Here is a 22,001-nt window from a genome sequence, read left to right as displayed (position 1 = left end):
GTCTTCTACATACAGGTCTTTTGTCTCCTTAGGTAGGTTTATTCCTAGCTATTTTATTCTTTCTGTTGCAATGGTAAATGGGAATGTTTCCTTAATTTCTCTTTCAGACTTTTCATCATTAGTGTATAGGAATGCAAGAGATTTCTGTTATGCAAGCCCTTTTAGTTGTTTATAATTGATATGCCCAGTACTTCTTGATAATTATTGGAAATATTTGAGCTTTATAGTGCTTGATGTAATCAGTCCATGTCTCTGATGAGCCAACTGTCTTAGGCAGTATAGAACTCTAACTTTTTAATTGCTGAATTGGTCTTTTTTTTGTCTTGGTAGAGAAAATGATCTAAAATAACCTCGTTTTGGGTGACTTGAGCTGTCAGTTAAATTTAAAAAGCTAATTATTTTTAAGCAGTAGAGCCGTACAGATTCTAAAGTCACAGACTGGGAGCCAACCAACCATCCAGGGTGTAAATATTTCCTTTTGGGAGGAACACTGACAGATTCTTTCTAAATACTTCATTCCAATTCCAGTGCCCCACCTCCACTCACAGACAAAGAGACATGGGGAAGCCTCACTAATTGGCAAAGCTGGACAGGTGTAAAAGATTCAGTGCATGCAAAAGCAAGACGCTGATCTTCTCTTGGGATGAGCGCAGAGCAGAGTGTGCTTGTAAGGGGCCGTTTGGGCTGCATGGAAGGTGCTGGAAGTGGTCCAGGGTTGAGGTTTGGCAGGTCTCACTGCCTAAGTTTGAATCCTAGTTCAGTCACCTACTGGTGTGTAAACGTGGCCAAATTACTTAATGTTTCTAAGCCTTGGTTTCACTATATGTAAAATGGGGATGACGATAACCTTGCTCCCTTCCTAAGGATGCTCTGTTATGAGAATTAAATCCACATTGGCACGTAGCACAGGGGGCTCACACGAGGTGCTCAACTGAAGTCGGTCAGTAGCTCTTCGGAACTTTTTTACTTAAGTCTCAGGGGTTACAGGAGTCCCTCTTTCCTGCATAATAATCAGAGGCCCAATTGCCATGTTTGAAAGAAACGTTATTTTAAAGTTCAGAAAAATATACCTAGAAATTGAATTTCTCATTTAATTTCCATGCCTTCATGGGGAAACCCAGATATCATAGACAACAGATTTCTGATCCAGAAAATTCCTCAGCAGTGGTGACCAAGAGCTTTCACAAGCCCCAAACTTCCTTTATCCCAACAAAGCCACTCCACAGTCACAGATTACCTGACACAATTTTGATGTGTTTCTCACATGGTAAGAGCTTGTTCAGAATTCCTATACCTGAGCCCCCTCCGTAGAGAGGTGGATGGGGCCTGGGAATATCATTTTGATGCAGGCAGTGAGTAGATGGCTTTTTGAGATATTCTGCTCTAGGCCTTTGGGTTCCTTCTAGCCCTGCAGGATCTGCTGTCCTTGGGGCAGGTGCCCTCTGGTCTTCATGCCAGAGCTGTTGCCCAGCCAGCCCACTCCACTAAAGGCAAACCGACTCACCTTTTAAAATCAACTTTTTGAGCACCTGCTGTGTGGTAGGTACAAAGATGAATTCAACATGGCGTGTGCTGACGTGGATCTCACAGTCTAGCTGAGGATCCCCTGCAGGAAAGGGCTGCCATGTGTCCTGACCTGGAGGTGTTCACAAAGGCTTGTGAGAACAGAGCTGGCCCAGGCCACCCTGGCCTCCTCAGGCCCACCCACAGGTCCCAGATTCTGGTCTGTGGGCTCACCTAGTTTGAAGACCCCTTTGAGCACCAAGGAATGTTCCAAGCATGACTCATTCTTTGTGTGGGACTGCCCTACACATCATACGAAAGGTAGCACCTCTACCCTCCCAACACTAAATGCCAACTGTGCCCCCCAGTCATTGTGACAATCTGAGAAAATAAGAGCCACCATACATTTCTGCGCCCATCCCTGGTGGGATGCTGCCGCTTTGGTTGAGGACCTCTATCCAGTCCAGGCCTTTCTCACTCGGTCTATAGCTCTGTTCCTTCCTTGAGAGATCCCTTCCCTCCAGGGGTGTGCTTTCTTAGAACTGTAATTTGACAGTGTGAAAATCCGTCTTGGGCTTCCCTGGTGGCGCAGTGGTTAAGAATCCTCCTGCCAGTGCAGGGGACACGGGTTCGAGCCCTGGTCCGGGAAGATCCCACATGCCGAGGAGCAACTAAGCCCGTGTGCCAAAACTACTGAGCCTGCGCTCTAGCGCCTGCGAGCCACAATTACTGAGCCCATGTACCACAACTAAGGAAGCCTGCATGCCAAGAGCCCGTGCTCTGCAACAAGAGAAGTCACCACGCACTGGTGAGAAGCCTGTGCACCACAACGAAGAGTAGCCCCTGCTCACTGCAACTAGAGAAAGCCCACATGCAGCAATGAAGACCCAATGCAGCCAAAAATAAAAATAAATAAATTTATTTTTTTTTAAATCTATTTGTGTTAACATACAAATGAGTTAACATAATACCAATCAAGGGGAAAGGAAGAGTCATTTTGTAACAGGGAGAAACCAGTTGGGATTTAAGAAGCACCTTAATCACCCTTAATTTTTTTTCTGTAAAGGAAAGTAGTTTTCTTTCTTTCCAGGGATGTGCAAATGAGAGTCTTAGCAGGGTTACCTAAGTAAGTAAATATGCTGATTTATAATCAGCATCTCTAGGGATGGAAAGTTGTACAGAGTCTGAGGCTGACCCTTTGTGGTGTGTGGTGCTGGGGGTCTTAACAGAGGGGCCAGCCCAAGGCTCTGACTTGTAAGAGCATCACAGCTCTGCCCAGGATCACTACATTGGCAAATCAAACAGAAGTAACAGCTTCTATTCACTGAGTATTACCATGTGCCAGGCACTGGGTTGAGTGCTGAGAAGGATCTCTTAAATCCTCAAAACAACCAAAGTTTTAGCATCTTACAGTTGGGGAAACTGAGGCTTCACAGTGGAGTTTAGACAGCCAGGAGGGCTACAGCTGGCATTCACATTCAGGCTGTCCACATCCAGAGCTAGGACCCTGGACCATTGTACGATCCACATTGTCACCCATCTTTCGCTAGATTCATCTCTTTTATTATTAATTTTAGGATTCAGTCTGATTCTCCCAAATCTCAGATTTTTCATAGGTGAGCAGCACTTCTGGTAGAAGCCCTTCCTGCTTAATGCCAGGAGGGGTCTCTGCTCAGACTGCTCAGCTGTCTCAATGCTGTGGTGTCTGGGCTGCTTCCACTACTCAGATTGTGGCCTCTTGGAAGCTGGCATTTAATTTCAACAGTTGATAGGTGAGAATAGGAGGGGAATCACATTGGCAGAGGTGGAGGGATAGAAGGAGAGGGTGAAATAAAAAGGGAGCTGGAATTGGCGTTAAGAGCCCTGGGTTTAAACCCCTCTTTAAAATTTACTTGCTGAATACGTGGATGGACCTAGAGATTATCATATTAAGTGAAGTAAGTCAGACAGAGAAAAACAAATATCATCTGATATCACTTATATGTAGAATCAAAAAAATGAAAGAAATAAACTTATATACAAGACAGAAACAGACTCACAGACAGAAAACAAATCTATGGTTACTATAGGGGAAAGGTGGGGGGAGGGATAAATTAGGAGTTTGGGATTAACAGATACAAACTACTATATATAAAATAGATAACTAACAAGGACCTACTGTATAGCACAGGAAACTATATTCAATATCTTATAATAACCTATAATGGAAAAGAATCTGAAAAGGAATGTGTGTGTGTGTATGTGTGTGTGTGTGTAATTGAATCACTTTGCTGTGCACCTGAAACTAATACAATATTGTAAATCAGCTATACTTCAATAAGAAAATATTTATCTGCTGGATGACATCATGCATGCGTAGATTTTCTGGGCCTCAGTTTCTCTTTCACATGTGAAATGGGCATGGCTTTATCCACTTACCTAATAGGGCTGTTGACTATCTAGAGATAGTCAAATGCCCCAGGGAGTGTACAGGGCAATTCTTGGGAGTGAGGAGGGTAGAAATTTTTAGCATTTCTATTTATTTTTTACTTACTAAGAAATTAAGCTTTACTAATATTTAATATATGGATTGATCCTGCTACCCACAGTATGCTGCATGTTCCGGGCATGTCCTTAAAAAACAGAGAAAGTTCCAGAACTGCAAGGGCTTGGCTGCTCTGTCCTCATTCAGCACATGGTGTTTTATCGCAGTTTATCTCTGCAGGTAACATGGACTCACAGAGAACATTATCTAGTTTAAACTGAACATACTTTACCAAACTGCAAATGTGGCTTAAAAAGGTTTTTGCACAGAAACCAGGAATTAAATTTTGGTTTCTCCACACAAACCAAAAATGGCAGAGTGAACACTTCTCTGGGAAGGAGTTTTTTTTTTTGTCAGCTCCAGTAAGATGTAAAAGCAAAGATAGGCTTATGATATCTGATAAGAAGTTGATCCCAAGGGTGGTGGTGGGATGAATTGGGAGATTGGGATTGACATATACACACTAATATGTATTAAAGAGCTAACTAATAAGAACCTGCTATATAAAAAAAAAAAGTTGACCCCAAGAAGTTCAAAATTATCAAGAAGACTTTTTGAACTAAACATTTACCTCTACTCTCATGGGAAGTCCCTTGAATTTTTAATTTATTTAACGTATTGCTTATTTCCTCTATAAATTATCCATTTTAAATGCCCTTTTTGTGCATGTTCTGTAATGTACACATTAGTTCAGTGGTGCATGTAGATTATGTTTATCTGTTATTTGTATGTATTCAGATGGTATGTACTCAAAATAGTTTACAGATAAAGGTGTGTGAAAAACATTGAAGGACAGCTCTGATGTATAATATATGTGCAGGGCCTGGCACACATCACATGAGCTCACTCAGTGTTGATTTCCATCCTCTTCCTCCCTGGAATGGAGTCCATAGCGCTTAAGTGGACCTTGCTGATGAAAGGGGAGTGGTTGGTTTGATTTGTAGAACAAGGTGCATCTGAACCTTGTGCTACCCTAGGCCTGGCCCCATCCCAGCTGGTCACACCGAGCTCCAGACATTTGTAGGAGCCGGGACGAGACCAGCTGGCTGCCTGTTAGTGGCCCTCTTTTGTCACCACTGCCCAGTTGTCAAACAGCCCTGGCATCCATCCACCAGACACAGCCAAGAAGCAGTAGCCAAGATTCAAATCTGTAGTTCCTGATCCCAGCGAACACACCCAGTGCTTTAGTGGGTTGTACAGAGAAACTACATTTTTCAGATTTGGGGTCTACTCCTCCAGCTGGCTCCTGACCATTCATTGGTTGGTGAATCTGAACATGGGATACAGTTGCTCGTGTCACTGTCAAGAGCGGATCTCGGTAGCTGACGTTTACTGGGTGCATTATATGCCCAGCCTCCAGCTAAGCACTTTTCCAGAATTATTTAATTTTCACAACAATCACGTGAAGTAAGTTCTGCTACCAGCTCCATTTTACACACTAGCAAACTGAGACCCAGAGAAGTAACTTTACGAAAGGAGAGTAAACTGAAGATGAAAGTGAGAAACCCCAGCCTCTCGTTGGCACAAGAGCCATTTTCTCCATTTCCAAAGCCCATTTTGTGAGGAACCGAAGGGGTATACCATCGTAAATTGTCAAATAGAAAGGCTCTAAATGCAATGTGCTATCCTAGATTGGATTCTGGAATGGTGAACGGACATTAGTGAAAAAAAGGAGAGGTCCAGGCCAGGAGAGAAGCTCGTGGCACACAAGTTAGGGCCTATGATAATAGGCACCTGCCTCCAGAGGCAGGGAAGTAAGCAGCGGGCTGGTGTTCTGGCTGCTGCACAGACCATTGTAAAAAGGCCCCACGAGTGGGCAACCACCCTGGTGAGGGTTCAGCATTATATGAGAAGTCTCTGGCCATTGTGGTTCTTTCTTGCCTGAGTCTCCTCCGTTGGCCAGCACTCACCAAGCTTTGTAAGGGAGGATGCTGGTGTTAGAAGGGAGAAGACTCCATGCCTGACTACCCTTATCACTGAAGCCTTGGCTTTGGGGAAAACACAGCGCAGGCTCAGAGTCAGACAGAGCTGGGTGCAAATACCAGCACCACCTCTTCCTCGCCCTGTGCTCTGGGCACTCACCCATCTGAGCCTTAGCTTCTTCGTCTGCAAAGTAGGGACCATGCAACCTTCTTAGTGTTGTCAGACTTGAATAAAATAACACCTGACAGTTCCAGGTGCATGTATCACTCAGTGGGATCCCTTTCCCTTCGTCGTCCTTGGCTTCCTCTTTTCCTCTAGGAGTAAGGAGTGTGCCAGTTCAAGACTTGTGAGACAATTTTTTTCTAATGTTTCCTTTCCCTATTGCTTACTTTTAGGTGCCCGCTCAGCCCCACCACCACCTCCAATGCACACATAGCTTGTTGATTAGACTTCAGCCTCCTAGAGCTTGTGTCAATAGCAGAGCTCAGGGATGGTTGGTTCTTGGTACTTGTAGCCAGGGTTCTGCAAACTACAGCCTTTGCCCAAATGGAGCACAGCTACGCCCAATTGTTCATGTATCGTCTGTAGCTGCTTTTGTGCTACAAGGGCAGAGCTGAGTGTTACCAAACCAAACTTGGGTTTATTCACCCGATGAACGTTAAAGCCAATCTAGTGATACTGGGTTATGGTGAAGAAAAGTACAGCGTTTATCTCAGGGCCAAGCAAGAACGGGCAGCTCATGCTCAAAAGACCCAGACTCCCCAATGGCTTTCAGGGAAGGGTTTTTAAAGGCGGGGTGAGGGAGAGGGTCTCAGGATGTGTGACCAGCTCACGTACGTCTTTCTGACTGGTTGGTGGTGAGGTAACAGGGTGACGTTTCAGGAATCTCAATCATCAACCTTCTGGTTCCAACCCATCCGTGTCTACGTGCTGGTGATCAGCATGCCGTTAACTTCTTCCACCTGGTGGGGGTTTTAGTATTTGCAAAACAACTCAAGGATGTGGCTCAGGGTATTATCTATAGCCCTTGAGGAGGAACTAAAGGTCCTTGACTTTGTTTCATGGCTGAACTATTATTTTGTCTCCTTTGACTGTTTTCTTTTATTTCTGTATTTTTTTTAAAACTCCTCTGGTTAAATTTTTCCTCTTGGAACTCGGGGATGGACTAGGAGGCTAAAGCTTTTCTACAAATAAGAGGTGGGGGACATGGTGGCGTCTGTCCTCAGGAAGGCGCTGCAGGGTGTCACAAGCAGTTGGGACAGAGACCATAAAGCCAAAAATATTTAGTCTGTAGCTCTTTACAGAGCAAGTTAGCCAACTCCCACACCAGAGGATAGAGGTTTTCGAATATAGGATAGAACATAGACTCCTTATAAAAGAGAAAGGGAGAGGAAGGAAGATGGGGGAGAGAGAGACAGAGGGAGAATCTATCTCAGAGTTTTCACAAAGCCCTTTATTCCCTAACGAATGCAGTGCCTATGGAACTTTCACCTGTGGTACTTTCAGCCCTCTGCTTGAAGGCAGGAATCTTCCAAAGGTCAAATGCAGGGCCCGGAGCCCTAGGACTCCAGGCTGGCATTGGTTAGTAACTCTTTAGGGAGGTAGACATCTCAAAATGAGCCTACACATAAGGCATCCAGCTGGGGATTTGCAGATAGACACCTTCCCCATTAAAATAGGTCAAGAAATGACTGTTTGGCATCACTTCGTATAATCTTGTTTGTTTCTTGGATAGCATTTTCCTTTCCCAAGTTGGTTGGCTTTCACATGTTAGAAAAACAAATGAGAAGTAGGACTATGTAATGACAGGGGTGCCATTTGCCAAGTTTGTGTTGTCCCATTCTTGCAGTATTTTTTATACTTTTTGTTAAATTACCATTATTAGCCTGGGTTCTTCATTCTTTTCCCTGATCAGGAACTTACCTGAAATAAATGCTGATAAGACCCTGGAAAGTGTGGGAACAGAGGAGAAGGATAGGACAGGCCCCCTTGTTCATTATGTGTAGGGGAACCCCCAGGGAGGCTGAGTCATTTCAGAGAGACCCATGGGCCTCCCACACCCTCACTAGAACTGATTCCTTCTCCCTGTCTCGAACTGTCATCAGTCACCAAAGGAAACTGAACAGGGACCCTTTGGAGGCACGTGCGGGATCTATTGCCTGTAATTCAAAGCTGATTAAAGACCTACCCAGGCCATATTTACTGCTCTTTCTCGGCACTCACAGGTGTTATCGGTGAAAGCTGCACAGAACAAACCTGTTCTCAGGGATAATCTTTTTCTTAACTGTCGTCTTTCTGAATTTTGAAATTTAGTATAGCATTTTAAAGCACAAAACTTGTTAGCCAGATTCAGTTTGACCTGCATTTAAGATGTTTTCTGTGGTTCTATATCCAACCTCCCACTTCATCCCTTCTGACCTGGTTAATCACTCATGTCTTAGGGTAGAAAATATTCATCTAAACTAATCCCAAGAGAAGGAGCCTCAGGGGAGGGGAAGGGAAAGGAGATATCAGCTGATGAGGATGCTAAATCCTACAGTGATAAAGCAGTTTGACTCTTGAAAGCCAGGTGCTCAGTACAAGATCTCCAAGCCATTATGTCAGAAACCTCATTGACCTGTGGCTGAAACCCAGACTCTGAAGACCAAAGGAAGGAAGGACTTAACTACAAAAATAGAAAAGAGCTGTCTTCTAACAAAATTTAACCAACTAGCTTATTTCAGACTGATGAAGAAAGAGCTCAAATCTGCTTAAGCCGTAGGAGCTGCTTATCAGCCTGGACCATGAGATTGCCACACGCTCAGCGATGATTTTCCACCTAGGCTGATGTTAAAACTACCTGGGAGCATTTATAGCCTCCAAAGCCCAGACCAATAAGATCAAAGTCTCTGGAGTTGGGGCCTGGGCTTGGTACTTGTTAATGTTCCTCAGGTGATCTTAATGGTCATCTAGGGTTTTGCACTGTGGGGAGAATTAAGGTCAAGGTGTGGTGGCACCCAGCTGGCTCATGCCTGTTAAGAACTGGATGAGACTGGAAGCCAGATGTTAATAATGAGGTCAGGACACCACTGACATGGTATTTTTTTTTTAACATCTTTATTGGAGTATAATAGCTTTACAAAAGTGTGTTATTTTCTGCTTTATAAAAAGGAAATCAGTTATACATATACATATGTCCCCATATCTCTTCCCTCTTGCATCTCCCTCCCTCTCCCTCCACTCTAGGTGGTCACAGAGCACCCAGCTGATCTCCCTGTGCTACGCGGCTGCTTCCCACTAGCTATCTATTTTACGTTTGGTAGTGTATATATGTCCATGCCACTCTTTCACTTTGTCCCAGCTTACCCTTCCCCCTCCCCGTATCCTCAAGTCCATTCTCTAGTAGGTCTGCATCTTTATTCCCGTCTTGCCCCTAGGTTCTTATGACCAATATTTTTCTTTTTTTTTTTTAGATTCCATGTATATGTGTTAACATATGGTATTTGTTTTTCTCTTTCTGACTTACTTCACTCTGTATGACAGTCTCTAGGTCCATCCACCTCACTACAAATAACTCAGTTTCGTTCCTTTTTATGGCTGAGTAATATTCCATTGTATATATGTGCCACATCTTCTTTAGCCATTCATCTGTTGAAGGACACTTAGGTTGCTTCCATGTCCTGGATATTGTAAATAGAGCTGCAGTGAACATTGTGGTACATGACTCTTTTTGAATTATGGTTTTCTCAGGGTATATACCCAGTAGTGGGATTGCTGGGTTGTATGGTAGCTCTATTCGTAGTTTTTTAAAGAACCTCCATACTGTTCTCCATAGTGGTTGTATCAATTTACATTCCCACCAGCAGTGCAAGAGAGTTCCCTTTTCTCCACACCCTCTCCAGCATTTATTGTTTGTAGATTTTTTGATGATGGCCATTCTGACTGGTGTGAGATGATATCTCATTGTAGTTTTGATTTGCGTTTCTCTAACGATTAATGATGTTGAGCATTCTTTCATGTGTTTGTTAGCAATCTGTATATCTTCTTTGGAGAAATGTCTATTTAGATCTTCTGCCCATTTTTGGATTGGGTTGTTTTTTTGATATTGAGCTGCATGAGTTGCTTGTATGTTTTAGAGATTAATCCTTTGTCAGTTGCTTCATTTGCAAATATTTTCTCCCATTCTGAGGGTTGTCTTTTCATCTTGTTTATAGTTTCCTTTGCTGTGCAAAAGCTTTTAAGTTTCATTAGGTCCCATTTGTTTATTTTTTTTATTTCCATTTCTCTAGGAGGTGGGTCAAAAAGGGTCTTGCTGTGATTTATGTCATAGAGTGTTCTGCCTATGTTTTCCTCTAAGAGTTTGATGATGTCTGGCCTTACAGTTAGGTCTTTAATCCATTTTGAGTTTATTTTTGTGTATGGTGTTAGGGAGTGTTCTAATTTCATTCTTTTACATGTAGCTGTCCAGTTTTCCCAGCACCACTTATTGAAGAGGCTGTCTTTTCTCCACTGTATATTCTTGCCTCCTTTATCAAAGATAAGATGACCATATGTGCATGGGTTTATCTCTGGGCTTTCTATCCTGTTCCATTGATCTATACTTCTGTTTTTGTGCCAGTACCATACTGTCTTGATTACTGTAGCTTTGTAGTATAGTCTGAAGTCAGGGAGCCTGATTCCTCCAGCTCTGTTTTACTTTCTCAGGATTGCTTTGGCTATTCGGGGCCTTTTGTATTTCCATACAAATTATGAAATTTTTTGTTCTAGTTCTGTGAAAAATGCCATTGGTGGTTTGATAGGGATTGCATTGAATCTGTAGATTGCTTTGGGTAGTAGAGTCATTTTCACAATGTTGATTCTTCCAGTCCAAGAACATGGTATATCTCTCCATCTGTTTGTATCATCTTTAATTTCTTTCATCAGTGTCTTATAGTTTTCTGCATACAGATCTTTTGTCTCCTTAGGTAGGTTTATTCCTAGATATTGTATTCTTTTTGTTGCAGTGGTAAATGGGAGTGTTTTCTTAATTTCACTTTCATATTTTTCATCATTAGTCTATAGGAATGCAAGAGATTTCTGTGCATTAGTATTGTATTCTGCTACTTTACCAAATTCACAGATTAGCTCTAATAGTTTTCTGGTAGCATCTTTAGGATTCTCTATGTATAGTATCATGTCATCTGCAAACAGTGACAGCTTTACTTCTTCTTTTCCAATTTGTATTCCTTTTATTTCTTTTTCTTCTCTGATTGCTGTGGCTAAAACTTCTGAAACTATGTTGAATAATAGTGGTGAGAGTGGGCAACCTTTTCTTGTTCCTGATCTTAGTGGAAATGGTTTCAGTTTTTCACCACTGAGGATGATGTTGGCTGTGGGTTTGTCATATATCACCTTTATTATGTTGAGGAAAGTTCCCTCTATGCCTACTTTCTGGAGGGTTTTTATCATAAATGGGTGTTGAATTTTGTCGAAAGCTCTCTCTGCATCTATTGAGGTGATCATATGGTTTTTCTCCTTCAATTTGTTAATATGCTGTATCACGTTGATTGATTTGCATATATTGAAGAATCCTTGCGTTCCTGGGATAAACCCCACTTGTTCATAATGTATGATCCTTTTAATGCGCTGTTGGATTCTGTTTGCTAGTATTTTGTTGAGGATTTTTGCGTCTATGTTCATCAGTGATATTGGCCTATAGTTTTATTTCTTTGTGACACCTTTGTCTGGTTTTGGTATCAGAGTGATGGTGGCCTCGTAGAATGAGTTTGGGAGTGTTCCTTCCTCTGCTGTATTTTGGAAGAGTTTGAGAAGGATAGGTGTTAGTTCTTCTCTAAATGTTTGATAGAATTTGCCTGTGAAGCAAATTCCTGGGCTTTTGTTTGTTGGAAGGTTGTTTTTTTTGTTTTTGTTTTTTTGTGGTACGCGGGCCTCTCACTGTTGTGCCCTCTCCCGTTGTGGAGCACAGGCTCCAGGCGCGCAGGCTCAGCGGCCATGGTTCACGGGCCCAGCCACTCCGCGGCATGGGAGATCTTCCCGTACTGGGGCACAAACCCATGTCCCCTGCATCGGCAGGTGGACTCTCAACCACAGCACCACCAGGGAAGCCCCTGTTGAAAAAGTTTTAATCACAATTTCAATTTCAGTGCTTGTGATTGGTCTATTCATATTTTGTATTTCTTCCTGGTTCAGTCTCAGAAGGTTGTGCATTTCTAAGAATTTTTCCATTTCTTCCAGGTTGTCCATTTTATTGCATATAGTTGCTTGTAGTAATATCTCATGATCCTTTGTATTTCTGCAGTGTCAGTTGTTACTTCTCCTTTTTCATTTCTAGTTCTATTGATTTGAGTCTTCTCCCTTTTTTTCTTGATAAGTCTGGCTAATGGTTTATCAATTTTGTTTATCTTCTCAAAGAACCAGCTTTTAGTTTTATTGATCTTTGCTATCGTTTCCTTCATTTCTTTTTCACTTATTTCTGATCTGATCTTCATGATTTCTTTCCTTCTGCTAACTTTGGGGTTTTTTTGTTCTTCTTTCTCTAATTGCTTTAGATGTAAGGTTAGGTTGTTTATTTGACATGTTCCTTGTTTCTTAAGGTAGGATTGTATTGCTATAAACTTCCCTCTTAGAACTGCTTTTGCTGCATCCCATAGGTTTTGGGTCGTTGTGTTTTCACTGTCAATTGTTTCTAGGTACTTTTTGATTTCCTCTTTGATTTCTTCAGTGATCTCTTGGTTATTAAGTAGTGTGTTGTTTAGCCTCCATGTGTTTGTATTTCTTACAGATTTTTTCCTGTAATTGATATCTAGTCTCATAGCTTTGTGGTAGGAAAAGATACTTGATATAATTTCAATTTTCTTAGATTTACCAAGGCTTGATTTGTGACCCAAGATAAGATCTATCCTGGAGAATGTTCCATGAGCACTTGAGAAGAATGTGTATTCTGTTGTTTTTGGATGGAATGTCCTATAAATATCAATGAAGTCCATCTTGTTTAATGTATCATTTAAAACTTGTGTTTCCTTATTTATTTTCATTTTGGATGATCTGTCCATTGGTGAAAGTGGGGTGTTAAAGTCCCCTACTATGATTGTGTTACTGTCAATTTCCCCTTTTATGGCTGTTAGTATTTGCCTTATGTATTGAGGTGCTCTTATGTTGGGTGCATAAATATTTACCATTGTTATATCTTCTTCTTGGATTGATCCCTTTATCATTATGTAGTGTTCTTCTTTGTCTCTTGTAATAGTCTGTTTTAAAGTCTATTTTGTCTGATATGAGAATTGCTACTCCAGTTTTCTTTTGATTTCCATTTGCATGGAATATCTTTTTCCATCCCCTCACTTTCAGTCTGTATGTGTCCCTAGGTCTGAAGTGGGTCTCTTTTAGACAGCATATACACGGGTCTTGTTTTTATATCCATTTAGCCAGTCTATGTCTTTTGGTTGGAGCATTTAATCCATTTACATTTAAGGTAATTATCCATATGTATGTTCCTATTACCATTTTCTTAATTGTTTGGGGTTTATTATTGTAAGTCTTTTCCTTCTCGTGTTTTCTGCCTAGAGAAGTTCCTTTAGCATTTGTTGTAAAGCTGGTTTGGTGGTGCTGAATTCTCTTAGCTTTTGCTTGTCTGTAAAGCTTTTAATTTCTCCATCAAATCTGAATGAGATCCTTGCTATGTAGAGTAATGGTGGTTGTAGGTTCTTCTCTTTTATCACTTTAAATATGTCCTGCCACTCCCTTCTGGCTTGCAGAGTTTCTGCTGAAAGATCAGCGTTAACCTTATGGGGATTCCCTTGTGTGTTATTTGTTGTTTTTCCCTTGCTGCTTTTAATATTTTTTCTTTGTATTTAATTTTTGATAGCTTGATTAATATGTGTCTTGGTGCGTTTCTCCTTGGATTTATCCTGTATGGGACTCTCTGTGCTTCCTGGACTTGATTAACTATTTCCTTTCCCATATTAGGGGAGTTTTCAACTATAATCTCTTCAAATATTTTCTCAGCCCCTTTCTTTTTCTCTTCTTCTTCTGGGACCCCTAAAATTTGAATGTTGGTGCATTTATTGTTGTCCCAGAGATCTCTGAGAATGTGCTCAATTCTTTTCATTCTTTTTTCTTTATTCTGCTCTGCAGTAGTTATTTCCGCTATTTTATCTTCCAGGTCACTTATCCGTTCTTCTGCCTCATTTATTCTGCTATTGATCCCTTGTAGAGAATTTTTAATTTCATTTATTGTTTTGTTCATCACTGTTTGTTTGCTCTTTAAGTTCTTCTAGGTCCTTGTTAAACATTTCTTGCATTTTCTCCATTCTCTTTCCAAGATTTTGGATCATCTTTACTATCATTATTCTGAATTCTTTTTCAGGTAGACTGCCTATTTCCTCTTCATTTGTTAGGTCTGGTGGTTTTTACCTTGCTCCTTCATCTGCTGTGTGTTTGTCTGTTTTCTCATTTTGCTTAACTTACTGTGTTTGGGGCCTCCTTTTCGCAGGCTGCAAGTTCGTAGTTTCCATTGTTTTTGGTGTCTCTCCCTGGTGGCTAAGGTTGGTAGTGGGTTGTGTAGGTTTCCTGGTGGAGGGGTCTAGTGCCTGTGTTCTGGTGGATGAGGCTGGATCTTGTCTTTCTGGTGGGCAGGTCCACGTCTGGTGGTGTGTTTTGGGGTGTCTGTGGCCTTATTATGATTTTAGGCAGCCTCTGTGCTAATGGATGGGGTTGTGTTCCTGTCTTGCTAGTTGTTTGGCATAGGGTGTCCAGCACTGTAGCTTGCTGGTCCTTGAGCGGAGCTTGGTCTTGGCGTTGAGTTGGAGATCTCTGGGAGATTTTCGCCGTTTGATATTACATGGAGCTGGGAGGTCTCTTGTGGACCAGTGTCCTGAATTTGGCTCTCCCACCTCAGTGGCACAGCCCTGAGGCCTGGCTGGAGCACCAGGAGCCTATCCTCCACATGGCTCAGAATAAAAGGTAGAAAAAGAAAGAAAGAAGAAAATAAAATAAAGTTATTAATGTAAAAAATAAAAAATAATTATTAAGTAAATAAAATTTTTAAGTAAAAAAAAAAAAAAAAACCAGACAGAACCCTAGGAGAAATGGTAAAAGCAAAGCTATATAGACAAAATCACACACAGAAGCATACACATACACACTGAGCAAAAGAGAAAAAGGGAAAAAATATATATATATATCGTTGCTCCCAAAGTCCACCTCCTCAGTTTAGGATGATTCATTGTCTATTCAGGTATTGCACAGATCCAGGGTACATCAAGTTGATTGTGGAGATTTAATCCGCTGCTCCTGAGGCTGCTGGGAGAGATTTCCCTTTCTCTTCTTTGTTGGCACAGCTCCTGGGGTTCAGCTTTGGATTTGGCCCCGCCTCTGCGTGTAGGTCGCCTGAGGGCGTCTGTTCTTCGCTCAGACAGGACGGTGTTAAAGGAGCAGCTGCTTCGGGGGCTCTGGCTCACTCAGGCCAGGGGGAGGGAGGGGTATGTATTGAGGCGCGCCGTGCGTCTTCCCGGGGAAGTTGTCCCTGGATCACGGGACCCTGGCAGTGGCTGGCTGCACAGGCTCCTGGGAGGGGAGGTGGGGATAGTGACCTGTGCTCGCACACAGGCTTCTTGGTGGCGGCAGCAACCTTAGCATCCTATGCCCGTCTCTGGGGTGCGCGCTGATAGCCGAGGCTTGCGCCTGTCTCTGGAGCTCCTTTAAGCGGCGCTCTTAATCCCCTCTCCTCGTGCACCAGGAAACAAAGTGGGAAGAAAAAGTCTCCTGTCTCTTCTGCAGCTCCAGACTTTTTCCCGGACTCCCTCCTGGCTAGCCGTGGTGCACTAATCCCCTTCATGCTGTGATCACGCTGCCAACCCCAGTCCTCTCCCTGGGATCCGATCTCCGAAGCCCGAGCCTCAGCTCCCAGCCTCCGCCCGCCCCAGTGGGTAAGCAGACGAGCCTCTCGGGCTGGTGAGAGCTGGTCGGCACCGATCCTCTGTGCGAGAATCTCTCCGCTTTGCCCTCTGCACCCCTGTTGCTGCGCTCTCCTCCGTGGCTCCGAAGCTTCCCCCCCTCCGCCACCCGCAGTCTCCGCCCACAAAGGGGCTCCTAGTGTGTGGAAACCTTTCCTCCTTCACGGCTCCCTCCCACTGGTGCAGGTCTCTTCACTATTCTTTTGTCTCTGTTTTTTCTTTTTTCTTTTGCCCTACCCAGGTACGTGGGGAGTTTCTTGCCTTTTGGGAGATCTGAGGTCTTCTGCCAGCGTTCAGTAGGTGTTCTGTAGGAGTTGTTCCACATGTAGATGTATTTCTGATATATTTGTGGGGAGGAAGGTGATCGTGTCTTACTCTTCTGCCATCTTGAAGCTCCTCCTGACATGGTATTAATAGCCAGAGATCTTGAATGTTGCCCCAGACTGCAGCTATAACTCTGGAGGATACTGACCAAGGAAAGCAAAGTTCCACTTGATTCTGAGGCAGACTTAGTGAAATCCCAACCTGCCTGCCTGCCTGCCTGCCCTCCATGCTGCTCTAATGGCAGATCTCTGGTTAAGGCCAGTGTGGCTGGAGTACAAAGTGAGGAGGAGGAGAAGGGACAAGATGAGGGGCAAGAGAAAGGCAGGCAGTGGACCATGGATGGACTTGCTTTGATTTTATTCCAAGTGATAAAGGAAGTCATTGGATGGTTTATAAGATGCCATCTTATTTAACCAATTATTTGCTATTTGGTTTTTCTTTGATGTTACATGTAGCTCTGTACTGAATATTCTTTACAAAAATCTTTGAACATATTGAAGGTAATTTTCTCTGGATAAACTCTTTCTGATAAAGTCGATCAAAACTTTTGAAATAGCCTTCTGGAAAGACAATTTATAATTCCAATAGAGTCATACTTTTATAATTATTAGTTATAATTCTGACAGAGATTAAGGAGAGGGTCTTTTTTTCCCACACCCTCCCCAACACAGAACACGTGATATTTTAAAATATACTTGTTGGGGGGGGGGGTAGAATACCTTTCACAGGTGGAAGTGACACCTCAGTGCTTAATTTGCATTTCTTTGGTTATTAATAATGTTGAAAATTTTCCCTATATTTTGTTCTTTTTTTCTATATTGAAGTGTTTATATTTTTCTTTATAAATTATATTGATTTATAAGAACCCTTTATTTATGACAGGTCTTAGCCTTTTGACATATATGTTGCAAATATTTTTTTCCCAGATTGCCACTTTTCTTTGAGTTGTTATGTATGGTTGATACCATAAAAACCAAAGTTTTAGTGTTTTGTAATGAAATTTATCAGTTTTGTTCTTTGTGGTTTCTTTCTATACTTTATGTTTTTGAAGTCCTTTCCCATCCTAAAGTCGGAGAGTCACTCTATTTTCTCATGTTTTCAGTTTTTACATTGCTTGAGTCCATCCAGAAGTTATCTTGGTGGATGGAATATTTTGTACTTTTAAACCATGGAGAATGGCAACAACAGCAGAAGGAATAGACCCTCTTTCATTATGGACAAATGGGCACAACTTGGCTATGGGATAACTCTTAACATTAACAGTGCAAGGAAAAGAGGTACAAATTTGATTACTTCTAAAAAACTGATGGAGTCATAATAGACTTCTGTTCATAAGGTAAAAAATCATCATTTTTTAAACCTGAAAACACAGAGTAATAGTCTGTGGTGAGGACAGATCACCCGAGTATGTTTTAAGAACAGCTTACAGTTATTAACAAGGTGGTAAATATTTTCTTTCACTTAAAATTCTTTAGGGTCACTAAAGATATAGCTAATAAGGGGGAAAAAACCATCAAAACTCTTATGAGTTTCTTGAATCTTATTTTCAAATCAGATTTATATCATTTAAAACACAGAGAAAATGTTTGGGGGAGGGCAGTTTGGCCCTATTAAAGTTTTAAGTGCTCAAATCCTTTGACCCAGCAGTTCTACTTCTGGAAATGTATCCTATGGATGTTGTCACGAAAGTACATGTACGTAGAGGAAGATTCTTTGTAGCCCTGTTTATAATAGCAAGTAAAACACTGGGAACCGCCTAAATAATCTATCAGCAGCAGACCTGTAAAATAAGTTAAGGGTCATCTGTGAACTACCATGCGGCAGTTACAGAGAGTGAAGGGGGACTCCATGTGAAAAATGGCATAGAAAAATCTCAGAGATGCATCACTAGGTAAGAAGAAAGTAAGCTGAAAAGCAGGAAGTCTATAGTATGATTGCTTTTACGTAAAGAATAAAAGATCCATATGGATAATAGGTTGGTATATTCATATTTTTTCCCAAGTAGGATACATATAAGACCTAAAGAAAAGAAATTGATGGGGGTGGGGTGAAGGGAGATTCAGCTGTTCATTTTACTTCTTTGTGTAGTGTCTGAATTTTCCTACCATACACATCTATTAGTTTGATTTATATTATATTTTTATAATGCTGTGTTTATCTGGGTGATATAGATATTCTCTCCTGGTGTTGGCACCTAAAGAAACAAACAAAAACGTGATTGGCCAGAGTTCTAAAAGGTGTGTCTGTCTCTGGAATTATGTTAATCTTTTGGAGTTCGGGGTCCTTTGTTGTTAGCAAAATGCTGCACATCCTGTTCTCTTTCTATTTTTGCCATGTTCAGGTTCGCCCCAGCCCCTCTACTGTCCTGTGGGCTGCTGCTCTGAGACCTGCAAGGAGCCAATGGGAAAGCTGCTTATTGCAAGGTCCAGGCAGTGTCCCGTTCCTGCTTCCTGCCGAGGGACCTTGCCTCTAGGCCTTGCAGCATCTTTCCTAGGATTGGACCATCAACTTAGTGGACACCTCTGCTCCTTACTCTTCCTGTCATCTAATTTTAGGGAGATATATTCTGTTATCGAGGAGACTGGATTTAGAGAGTTTTCTCCACTTATGAGCCCAACATGGTAAATTGAGAGCTTTCCCAGCTGCTGCCTCATTGGAAGTAGTCCCTCTGCAATGAAAAGTCCAAATGGGAGAGAAATATTTTGCATTTTCTCTCCTTATCATATCATTTAGTCACCTGGAAATGTCTTCCCTGGAAATTGAAGTAAACGAATATATTGGTTTACCAGGCATTGATGAAGGTTCCAACCCAGCCTCGACCTATTCCTTTGGGATTGGGAAATGCTCCTGGATTTTGTAAGAGGCCTCTTGTTTTAAGAGTGGAGGGGTTTGACACCAGAGTGTTTTGCATTTTCAACAGCTCATTTGTTCTGGGAAGTTTTGGCACTCGAAGGTGAAGGTGGCAAGATAATGTTTCATGTGTCCTGTACGGAGTTCACTCAAAGCTAAAGAAATCTTAACAGCCAGAGCACATCTCTATCCATGATAAAGTGCTCTGGAGTCAGACTGTCTCAGTTTCAACCCCTACTTGGCTACTTCTTGGCTCATGACCTTGAACAAATTTACTCACCCTAGACTAGACTTGAGTATTCTTATCCATAAAATCAGGAATATTAAAGGTACCTACCTCAAAGTGTTCTGAGGATTAACTGAAGGGGAATCCTTAGAACAATGCCTGGCCCATAGCGAGTAGTCAGTAAACTTAGTTGCTATTATTGTTATTATTGTTATCATCATTTTTTTAATTTATTTTTTACAGATGTATAGTTGATTTACAATATTGTGTTAGTTTCAGGTGTACGGCAAAGTGATACAGATATATCTATATCTATCTATATATATCTTTTTCAGATTCTTTTCCATTATAGGTTATTACAAAATATTGAGTATAGTTCCTTGTGCTATACAGTAGGTCCTTGTTTTTATCTATTTTATATATAGTAGTGTGTATATGTAACTCCCAAATTCCTAATTTATTCCTCCCCCCACCTTCCCCCTTTGGTAACCATAAGTTTGTTTTCTATGTGCGTCTGCTTCTGTTTTGTATAGATTCACTTGTATTATTTTTTAGATTCCACATATAATTGAGTCATATAGTATTTGTTTTTCTCTGGCTGACTTACTTCACTTAGTATGATATTCTCTAGATCCATCCATGTTGCTGCAAAGGGCAATATTTCATTCTTTTTTTTTAATATCTTTCTTGGAGTATAATTGCTTTACAAAGTTGTGTTAGTTTCTGCTGTACAACAAAGTGAATCAGCTATACATATACATATATCCCCATATCCCCTCCCTCTTTAGCCTCCCTCCCACCCTCCCTACCCCATCCCTCTAGATCATCAAAAAGCGTCGAGATGATCTCCCTGGGCTATGCAGCAACTTCCCACTAGTTATCTATTTTACATTTGGTAGTGTATATATATCAGTGCTACTCCCTCACTTCGTCCCAGCTTCCCCTTCCCCACTGTGTCCTCAAGTTCGTTGTCTATGTCTGCGTCTTTATTCCTGCCCTGCCACTAGTTTCATCAGTACTGTTTTTTTAGATTCCATATATATGTGTTAGCATACGGTATTTGTTTTTCTCTTTCTGACTTACTTCACTGTGTATGACAGACCCTAGGTCCATCCACCTCACTACAAATAACTCAATTTCATTTCTTTTTATGGCTAATATTCCATTGTATATATGTGCCACATCTTCTTTATCCATTCGTCTGTCGATGGATACTTAGGTTGCTTCCATGTCCTGGCTACTGTAAATAGTGCTGCAGTGACCATTGTGGTACATGACTCTTTTTGAATTATGGTTTTCTCAGGGTATATGCCCAGTAGTGGGATTGCTGGGCCATATGGTAGTTCTATTTTTAGTTTTTTAAGGAACCTCCATACTGTTCTCCATAGTGTCTGTATCAATTTACATTCCCACCAACAGTGCAAGAGGGTTCCCTTTTCTCCACACCCTCTCTAGCATTTATTGTTTGTAGATTTTTGATGACGGCTATTCTGACCAGTGTGAGGGGATACCTCATTGTGGTTTTGACTAGCATTTCTCTAAAGATTAGTGATGTTGAGCATCTTTTCATGTTTCTGTTGGCCATCTGTATGTCTTATTTGGAGAAATGTTTATTTAAATCTTCTGCCCATTTTTTGATTGGGTTGTTTTTTTGATATTGAGTTGTATGAGCTTTTCATATATTTTGGATATTAACCCCTTGTCAGCCACATCATCTGCAAATATTTTCTCGCATTTTGTAGGTTGTCTAGCACATGAAGTTGCTCTCCTTAGCACTGCAGAATCCTGGAGATAGGCGGAACCATAGAGCGAAGCTGGTCCAACTTGCTCGTATTACGTGCCGAATCTAAGGCCCAGAATCAATAAGGGACTAGTCTGAGTCACTGAGGGGTTAGTGGCAGAGCACCCATATGAAGGCACGTGTCCTGAGTCCCAGTTCAGTGCTCCTGTGGCTTCATGAGGGGAATATCACAACTCGTTGAGGGTGGTGAAAGGGAGACTACCTTCTGCAGGTGAATCTGATTATGTAATTTCTGACATTTGGGACTTCCTCAGAGCTCTCAACCATTCTCCTTGTACAGACAGTGCTCATTTTTTTCACCATAGTGGGCTTATCAGTATGGTACCAAGAAGCAGATCTTACTTTCTGATGAGAGCTGTATCAGACTACTTTCCTTCTTGATCTCCAGAGAAGACCGCTAAAGGGAAGCACTCCTAGCAAACAGTTTGATATTATGACCATTAAAGCAAAAATGTAGCTATATGTTTAAACAATTATTTAAAGAGCAACAGTGTGGGCAGACCATAAAAATAGCCTTAAGATATAATTCATATGGATTATAAAGTATCTACTAAAGACTTTAAGCTGAAACTCTCCTGTGTTATGCATTTGACTTGGCAGTAACAGACTAGCAATATTAACTGTTAGGTGTAATTAGTAACAGTTTTACATCCAAGCTCTATATGGTGTTTCTTAAGATTTTAGGTGTTATATTATCCTTTCAAAAACCAGTCATGAAGTTTGAACTAATCAGTGTCTTCTTTTACTATTTAAAATTCTTTTTGTTGACTTTATAATTTCTGTTAAAAACAATACAAAGTCCTCACACGGGGCACCAAAAAACAAACAAACAAACAAAAAACAAACAAACAAACAAAAAAAATACAAAGCAAGCACTTCCCTCCTTTACCAAAAGCTGGCAAGCTCAAGGCCAAGTAG

General features: G+C 41.5%; 1 protein-coding gene across 8 annotated transcripts in view; it reads left to right on the top strand.

The window, feature by feature from the left end:
• The window catches only part of PALM2AKAP2 (PALM2 and AKAP2 fusion), a gene marked incomplete at its 3' end in the record, with an annotated part of 497,367 nt that overhangs the window by 194,272 nt on the left and 281,094 nt on the right, over positions 1 to 22,001 (top strand). Inside the window, exon 1 of one of the 8 annotated variants that reach the window (XM_082656002.1) lies at positions 15,804 to 15,855. The exons of the other annotated variants lie outside the window; for them this stretch is intronic. Of the gene's footprint in view, positions 1 to 15,803; positions 15,856 to 22,001 lie in introns of those variants that run through there. 8 annotated transcript variants of the gene reach the window in all.

Source organism: Grampus griseus (assembly GCF_964374135.1).
Source record: "Grampus griseus genome assembly, chromosome: 6".
Lineage (NCBI taxonomy): Eukaryota > Metazoa > Chordata > Mammalia > Artiodactyla > Delphinidae > Grampus > Grampus griseus.
Note: the sequence above shows the minus strand (reverse complement) of the source record. Positions and strands in the feature narration are given on the sequence as shown.